We start from the raw sequence: 10072 nt of genomic DNA on the forward strand, positions 1-10072 counted from the left end.
TATTTATTAGTCCTGACAACTTTACTATTGTTATGTAGAAAATAAATAGTCATAATACAGTGCGTGATCCAAACCCGCCTGTGGCAGGAGAAGCTCTTCACTCAGACTCACTGCAATGTATTCACTGTAAAGCATTCACATGATGAAGGATGCAGATGCTGATCTTGTCTCCATGGAGACCTAAACAGGCCATTATCATGGGCAGCTCTTCTAAATGCATTCGATCAGTGCTGGCGGAGCGTTTATTTACTCAGAGGAGTGTGAGGTGGGCGGCGAGCCAGAGATCTCCTGAGAGCTCTTGAGAACAGCAGCAGGACTCCACTTGTGTCATATTGTTAGTCATTTGAACTGCGCTGCCTCCAGAAAGCCAGTGTTCCTTCAGACAAACAACCATCATCACCAACGTGATGTGAAATAAGCAGTCAAAATCAATCAAATCACACTTAAACCTGAATGAAAGACTTTCGGTAATACTTTAGTATAGGGACCAATTCTCACTATTAACTAGTTTATTATTAACATATTGTCGGTTTATTAGTATTTATTAAGCATTTATTTTGCATGAGCATATCCTACACCCCTAAACTTAACAACTAACTGGTTTGCTTATATATTTATTTTTGTAAAATGGTCTTTTGTGCTATCATCTACACATGCAAAGCTGGTTGATAACATAACTGCAATAAAGTAACAGCATAGTTAACAATTACTTGTTTACGTAAGATATATAATGTATTTTATATTATTTAGGCACTGGCTAGTTTGACAGAATATTCTAATTCAACATGCCGTGGGAAGTCAATCTAACTTAACAGTTTCTTATATCGATTGGCTATTGTTTATTTCTAACCTCCTAACAGTTCATCAGGCTCTTAATGGTTTAATCTATGCCATCTTTTGGAATATGTGAAGGTCAGGTTTTCCCATCACTCATTAGAACCCATTTTACACATGGCTCTCGATTCTGACTCGTACTTGCTCTTATGAAAATGTGCCATAGTTCTTAACTGTAGCATGTTATAATAAGGCTAGCCTCTTGATTATTACCAGGCCAATAATGACTTTTTTAAAATTAATCTATATAGCATTTGTTATAAAGAAACAACAGCCTGCACATTTAGAACCAATAGCTACAACATGCCACAGTTGTAATATAAAAAAAATAGAAAAATATATTCCCTTAAATTATCTATTATAAATTCTACAACAACTTAGACTAAATTTTACACAATACATAAGCCTACAATAAAACGTGATAAATTCTAGTAACGGTGGTCATGAGTGTGTTTAAAAGATTTTAATATATGTTAGTGCAGGTTCAAGACTTCTCCTCTTTTCATCAGTCTTTTTTAGTTTATTTGCCTTTTTTAGATAATGTTTGACTTTCTCCATAGCTGTTTCTCAAAATATTTAAAATAGATCACATATTTTAACATTTTCACGAAAACAAAAAATAGATCTAAAATGATAGACCTCTCATTTCAGTCTTTAAACCATTTTTTAAGAAAAGAGACGGGTCAGAAGTATAAATTCTTATATTCATTTAAAACAGGGATATATGGGGGGAAACAGAAGACAGGCTTATTGAAAATCCAATGTGATTCTCTGCCAGTAGGAGGCGCTTTCTCAGAAATTTAGCGGTTTCCCCAGAAACAGCTGTAAACAAAGCAGCGCTGCACTCATGAACGCTCCTTCATCAGATAAAGTTAAAATGCAATCGAAACTTTTTGAAGACACAGACACTTGGTTCCTTTCAGAGATACATACAAACACCTGCGTTACATCATTGCTTCGATTAGTAAGAAAGAGTAAAGTGTTTAAAACTATAGGCTATAATGTTGAAAATGTACGAGGAAAGTCCTCTGATGAGTTACCAGGGTAAGCGTAGGTGCCAGGGCTCAGCTCCGGACGGCCCCGGCCTAATTTAACCCCAGACCTTACTAACTATTAATAAGCAGCACATTAGGGGTTAATTGAGGCAAAAGTCATAATTAATGGTTTGTTAATGGCCAGAAATGGACCTTAAAATAAACTGTGACCAGACTTTCATTGACAAAACATACATATTAACATTCTTCAAAATATATTCATACAGGGAATGATATGATGTCGTGTAATTTTTGGGAGTCATTTGTGACCCTGGAGCACAAAAGCAGTCTTAAGTCGCTGGGGTATATTTGTAGCAATAGCCAACAATACACTGTATGGGTCAAAATTATAGATTTTTCTTTTATGCCAAAAATCATTAGGATATTAAGTAAAGATCATGTTCCATGAAGATATTTTGTACATTTCCTACAGTAAATATATTAAAACTTCATTTTTGATTAGTAATATGCATTGGTAAGGACTTCATTTGGACAACTTTAAAGATGATTTTCTCAATATTTAGATTTTTTTGCACCCTCAGATTCCAGATTTTCTAATAGTTGTGTCTCGGCCAAATATTGTCCTATCCTAACAAACCATACATCAATGGAAAGATTATTTATTCAGATGATGTATAAATCTCAATTTCGAAAAATTGATACTTAAGACTGGTTTAACATGGTCTTAGGGTCACATTTTTATATGAACAATCCCGTTGAAAGTCAAAATAAGGAGGAGGAGAGTGACAAATACATCAAGAAAGATTTCTTAAAACAGCTACACAGTTTGACATATTTCAACATAATTCAGAAAGTAACCTGGATTTGACTTGTTTACACATCACAGGCCTCATTTATAAAATGTTGCATTGAAACTGTCCTACATTTGACCTTACGATCATTTCTCTAATGTGTGTACGTGTGATTCAGAGAATGAACGAAAGCACGAAAAATGTGCATAAGCCTCTCTTCTAGATGTGAACTTTATAAATCACAAATGATCCTGATACTGTGTGCAGCTGATCTGTTTCAGATGTCCGCATGTAAACTCTGCCAAATTAATGTTGTTAACATATAATAGAGTGGCAAAGCGGCAAGAATTGCTGAAAGGCAGGGTAGGTGATCATGTGTTTTGGAGGAGGCGTGGCTTTGGAGAGTGATTTGCAGGGAGGGTGGAATCTTATGCTTTCAAAACTAGCTTGCTATTGCTAGCCTCTCTGAAATCGTCTACCCTACTCTAAAAAATGCTGGGTTAAATACAACACAGTGCTGGGTTAAATAGGGACAAACCCAGCAATTGGGCTGTTTTGACCCAGCGGTTGGGTTAAATGTTTAACCCAACTTTCTGGGTAGTAACCCAACTGCTGGGTCAAAACAACCCAATTGCTGGGGTTGTCCCTATTTTACCCTGCACTGGGTTGTATTTAACCCAGCATTTTTTAGAGTGTATACCTTTACATTTCTAAATACCTGCAGTACTCTGACACCGAAAAATGCGAACATCTGCCAAGACCCTGATGTGGCACTAGGCAATTTTCACATCAAACATGAACGTTGGCGTGGATTTTAGCGTACACACACTCTAAGATCAAATCTGTGCATATGCACGTTTTATAAATGAGGCCTCACGACTATAAGAGTCTCATGCTGATGGTCTCACAAACTCTCCAGTCTGAACATTAGAGCATTAGCGGTTATGACCAATACTGTTGCTAAAACAGTTTAGTGCCCTGCAGTTACTTACATAAGAACTGAAGTCCACACAGTAATCAGCCTATGCAGCTTTCCTCTCCACCTGAGGCCTGAAGCAGAAACCGCTGCTCTCTCTTCACCTGTGCTGTTGTTAATAGCAGTGTTGTGTGACTCAGTATCGACAGGCTTCTGTCCAGTCCGTTCAGCTCTTTAAACATTTCACCATTATGTTCACACATGTCCACTTAACAGCTCGCCCATAAACCAGCGGCAGTAACAATAAACACTGGAGCTCCGCGGCAAACATCTCAGCAGCCACAGGGGGATCATTATATCCCACAAATCAGTGTTAAAGGAGCCGCGGGACCCTCGTGGGCCTGTTGAGCTGTGCGTATGGCCCAGCGCTGCCTCGTCTGGAGAGATTTCTCTACACTCTAAAAAAAAATGCTGGGTTAAATAAAACCCAGTGCTGGGTAAAATATGGACAAACCCAGAAATTGGCTTGTTTTGCTGGGTCAAAACAACCCAATTGCTGGGTTTGTCCATATTTTACCCAGCACTGCATAAAACCAACTGCTTTCGGTTATGAAGTGCTGCCAAAAACTCACTTTCAGTGAGGAGTGGTAATCAAAAAGCTAAATATAACTGTCCATATGGCATACTGCAAAACAAGCAGCCTATGAAATGACTAAATAACTCAAAGCAGCTCATGTTTCAGCACAATGACAGGACAGATGACTAAAGCTGTCTTGATTACCCCAGTCCTAAATGTGTGCTTACAGCCTTCAACGGTCATGTGTCATCTTAAGCCTAACCTTAAAGTCACATCATTTAAATCATTAGAGTTTTGTAGAAAACTCAGTTTTGGTATGCCTTCCTTAGTAAAATAAAAAAGTTATATATTTAAAATACATGTATTTAATACTAAGTATAGTTCAAATCTATTAACATATTTACTGACGAATCGTTTGAGACTTACTGATATCAAATTATATTTAAACATTATTTGGAGTATTTCTTTATTGCACAATGCACATCTCTTAATATTAAGCCTAAAATGTGTTTTAATGCCACTATTAATAAGGCTTTATGATCTCTGTATATTATCAGTCTTTAAAATGTATGAAAATGAGTGACAACCCTAGTAAAAAATAAATATACTAAAATGTATTTGAAATACATTATTTCATGCTAAGTATACTACAAATACCGTTACATATTTACAGCGGGTAAAATAAGTACTGAACACGTCACCATTTTTCTCAGTAAATATATTTCTAAAGGTGCTGTTGACATGAAATTTTCACCAGATGTTGGTAACAACCCAAGTAATCTATATATACAAAGAAAACAATACAAATAAATTCAGAAATTAAGTTCTGTGTAATAAAGTAGAATGACCCAGGGAAAAAGTATTGAACACATGAAGAAAGGGAGGAGCAAAAAGGCATGGAAAGCCAAGACACCAGCAGAAATCTATCAGTAATTAGAAAGCAATCCTGCCCCTCGTCAGTGGAAATTAATGTTAGCTGCTTCAGTCCCAACACCTACAGTACCAGGATGATGAAGATGAAACAAGACTGGACAATGATCCCGAACACAGCCAAGGAAACTCTCGATTGGTTTCAGAGAAAGAAAGTAAAGCTGCTAGAATGGCCAGCCAATCACCTGACTTGAGTCCAATAGAAAATAAGAACTACAGATCAGAGTTCATAGAAGAGGCCCACAGATCCTAAGAAGAATGGGTCAAAATCACACCTGAGCAATGTATGAGACTAGTTTCTCCAGACAGGAGGGATCTTGAAGCTGTCATTACCAAAAAAGGCTTTTATGAAGTACATAAATTTCAGTAGTTCAATACTTTTTCCCTGGGTCATTCCATTTTATTACACAGAACCTAATTTCTGAATTTATTTGTATTGTTTTCTTTGTATATATAGATTACTTGGGTTGTTACCAACATCTGGTGAAAATTTCATGTCAACAGCACCTTTAGAAATATATTTACTGAGAAAAATGGTGACGTGTTCAATACTTATTTTACCCGCTGTCTGTACTTAATAAAAATATCCTGCAATTGTACTTTTAGTATACTAAACTGGTATACTTAAATTCTGCTAAATTGTAACAACTAATTTTGTGCTTAATGCACTTTAACTGTGTGAAAGTAGTGCTAAAGACCAATTAAAGATATACTGAAGTATATTTGATTGTGCTAAAGTGGAACTATTGCAAGTATACCGTACTTCAGATACGCTCTTGCATCTAATAAAACAAAAATAAATAATCCATAACCATAATAAGGTCAGTGCAAAAATGTCTAACATTGGCCTTAACTATAACCACAGCAAATTCAGTAATCTGCAGAATTGTATGACATTTCACAAGTTCCTCTCACTGCAAGTTGATACATTCCCTGAAAACCTGATGGTTATGGACTAATTTGCTTCAAATGCAGTTTATCATTGCAATAACATCAATCCAAAAAGATGTAAACAAATAAGATGAACTTGCATGACTTTGAATGCAGTGTCAGCAGACGATAATGCAGCGTGAATGTGAAACTGCACTCTTGAACACATCGTCACATTAACCCTAGTATTAAACAGCAGCTGCTGGTTCTGTGTGCAGACAGTCATGAGTCATGAAGACAAACACAATCATCAAACACAGAGCTTGTAAACTCATTCAGACTGACTGCTGACTCTGATCTTGATTAATGCAGAGGAGGCGAGCGTGAAGGACAAACTAATTACATCTGGACGCTTTGCATGATTTATTCAAGATCCTCAAACCTGATTATCATTTAACTCTACAGCACCCTTCAAACCATGACCTCTAATAACACACAAAACTCACATTAAACCGGTCAACTAAGTCATCCAGCACACGGGAGGACAGGACGCATTTCCCACAGAAGCAAATCTTCATTTTTTGATTTTCTATTTGCTTGTTTGTTTTTACATAACTTTAAAGTTTGGATAATCTGAAGGGTATGCTGGGTATTCTGAGAGCAATACATTAAGTGTGTATGTGTGTGGTTCAGGTATTCCCAATAGGGCAAAATGTCACCAAAAATCCTTGTCCTTGTGGGGACATTTTATTTTCCCCATGAGGAAACAAGCTTATAAATCATACATGAATCATACAGAATGTAAAAATGCCTGTCGTTTTGTGTGAGGGGTAGGTTTAGGAGTAGAGTCATGGTTAGAAAATACAGTTTGCACAGTAGAAAAACCATTACACCTGTGGAAAGTCTCCATAAAAAAAACATATACCAACATGAGTGTGTGTTTGTGGTGGGGTTTATTCACTACTTCATCTGTGCATACGGTATAGTTTCAGTAAAGTTATGTAATGCACTGTATGATACCCCTCCGAATAAAATCTAGTTCTTTAGAGAAGCCTCATCCGTGGCTTTATTTAGAGCTTTAGTGTTAAGACTTGTTGAATCACACCTGATGGAGCTCAGTTTCATAAACAGTAAAAGCACAATAACAGATTAGTAAATGCTCATTCAGTTCTCTAATGCCAGAGTATTTCACACATCGTAAAGGTCTTCTGAAGAAATCAACAGGCATTAAATCCAGCTGTATTAATGGTGGGTTCACACTGAGATCCAGTGAAACGCTGGCGGTCACTGAGTCACTGCGCTAATGCTCTCTAGTTAATGTTGTGGCTCAACCGTAGTTTCCAAGCAGCTCCTGCGTCAAGAGCCTTTAAAGGGACAGTTCACACACCTGTATGCCCACTGTCATTGTTGATCCAAATGTGTTTGTAGAACTTCAAAAACCTTTGAGAAGTGCAGTTTGTTGCTTTCTTTCCATGCAGTTACAATGAATGGCCACTGGTGCTTTTCAAGCAATGCAAGATGCAAAAGAACGTGTAGTATAAGCACTGTAAAAAAATCATTTAATATAGTTCTGCACAATAGGTTTACTATAGATTTGTTCACAGATTAATGTTGACTTCACTCCAGCTCTCTTTGATGCAATCATCAGTTCATGAGAGAAGCAGCTGTGTTTGATTCATTAATACACTGAACTGTTTGCTTGGTTCTGGATCTTTGCAGTGTCTTTAGATCTCAGGTTCACAGGTGTGAGCAATTCATTCATGAATCAGACGGATCTAGTTTTGAGTGATCTGGTTCAGTGGATGATTTTCAATTAATTATGACTTAAATCTGCTATAGCATGACTAGTGCAGAAGTCATATGGATAACTTTGTATTCATTATATTTATTATGCTCAATACACTACTCGTCAAAATGTTGGAAACATTTTGATTTGGTTTTTAATAGGGATGCACTGATACCGATACTGGTATCGGTATCGGGCCCGATACTGAGCTCCTGTACTCGTACTCAATAAAAATATTGGTATCGGTACTCGGTATCGGCAAGTACCAAAAATAAAAGTATCGGTACCGGGCGAGTACTGGAAAAAGTGGTATCGGTGCATCCCTAGTTTTTAACGAAGTCTCTTCTGCTTACCAAAGGCTGCATTTATTTGATCAACAATATAGTAAAAACAGTCATTATTCATTATTAATAATTATTAATGCTCAATTATTATCGTTGCTCGGTTATTAATAATGGTTCTTATTACTGTCAACGTTAAAAACAATATAAAGTTCAAAAGTCTTTGGTAACACTATACATGTTTTTGCTGTCCCTTTTCATCAATTTAATGCATTCTGATGAATAAAAGTATTCATTTCTATTAAAACACACATATACCCAAAACATTTGTATGGTAGTATACCATGGTGTTTGCATAAATATGAATCAGGACAACTGTTTCGAACATTGATAATAATCAGAAATGTTTCTCAAGCAGCAGATCAGCACATTAGAATGATTTCTGAAGATCATGTGACACTGAAGACTGGAGTAATGATGCTGAAAATACAGCTGCGCATCACAGGAATACATTACAGTTTAACAGAGATTCACATAGAGAACAGCTGTTTTACATTGTAATAATATTTCACATCTTTACTTTAATATTGTATTTTTGATCAAATAAATGGAGCCTTGGTGAGCAGAAGAGACTTTATTTGCTGAACTATGAGATGTTTGGTCAAAAAGCCCATTTTATGATCTAAGTCTGGCTCTCTGACCCACTGGCCTGCCTGTGCACAGAACAGTTTGTTTTGTCCCCGTCTGAACGCTTGCACTCAATCACCAGCTGTTCCCTGGGGTCCCGATAAACTAAATTATTTAAGCCAAACTGGGGCAAACATTAAGTGCGTAACACCCCGTTAAAGTGAACGCAGGAAAACAGAGTGCATGAGCAGAGAAGGAGATTTAGAAGTCAACGGAAGTGACCGGAAAACTGAGAGGGAATGTGTGTTTGCCAGAGCTAAAGTAAACGTGAATGGAGGAGATTAACTCTCACCAGGGTCAACTAGACGCACACACACACACACACAGGTTTGTTTTTATGGTTTATGGGGACTCTCCATAGGCGTAATGGTTTTTGTACTGTACACACTCACACACTCACACACGCATGCACGCACGCACACACACACACACATATATATGCACACACACACAACACAATCACTCACACACAACACACTCACTCACACGCACTCACACTCTCTCACACACACACATATATGCACACACACACACACACACACACACACACATATATATGCACACACACACACACACATATATATGCACACACACACACACACATATATATGCACACACACACACACACATATATATGCACACACACACACACACATATATATGCACACACACACACACACATATATATGCACACACACACACACACATATATATGCACACACACACACACACACACACAACACACACACAACACACACACACACACACACAGAACGCCTTGATGTTCCGTGTTGCCATGGATACTCGGAATGGCTGGAAAATGGAACATGAAGAGAGTAGATGGGTCAGCGCTCTTCAGTTCAATCACAGACAAAGATATGCGGAAAGACAAGAATCTCAATCACGGCAAACACTCGATTCTCTTAAACAGTGATAGACATGAAAGATACCCCACCGAATCAAACATGAAGTGCTGCCACTGTGCTGCGTATTCCTGACGCCTTCCAGCCCAGCAGAGAGTCAAATGCAGTGGAAACTGGAGAGGCACGACAGTTTACCTTTGAGTCCCTGTCTGTCTGAACGAGTCTTAAATCACAGAGTTGGAGCGCTAAAGCTGGATCACTTGACTTTGTAAGCAAACATAAATCAGAGGGTTGTGGAGCAGATGTGCCTTATAAAAAAACAGAGCTCTGGAGTGAAAGATCGTATCCAGTGCGTAAAGCTCCCGTCCTCCTCCATCAACCCCAACCAGAAACCCTTCACCCTTCATCTGACAATAGCTTTAAAAGAATGGACAATAACAACAGAATGTCATGTTTGGCTGATCTGTTGCTTTAATGTCGTGACACAGTGATTCATACGGTGGCCGAGAAGTGCAGAGCAAATCACAATTCTGAAAACAAAA

Source organism: Sinocyclocheilus anshuiensis, unplaced genomic scaffold (genome assembly GCF_001515605.1).
Source record: "Sinocyclocheilus anshuiensis isolate Anshui unplaced genomic scaffold, SAMN03320099.WGS_v1.1 scaffold1452, whole genome shotgun sequence".
Lineage (NCBI taxonomy): Eukaryota > Metazoa > Chordata > Actinopteri > Cypriniformes > Cyprinidae > Sinocyclocheilus > Sinocyclocheilus anshuiensis.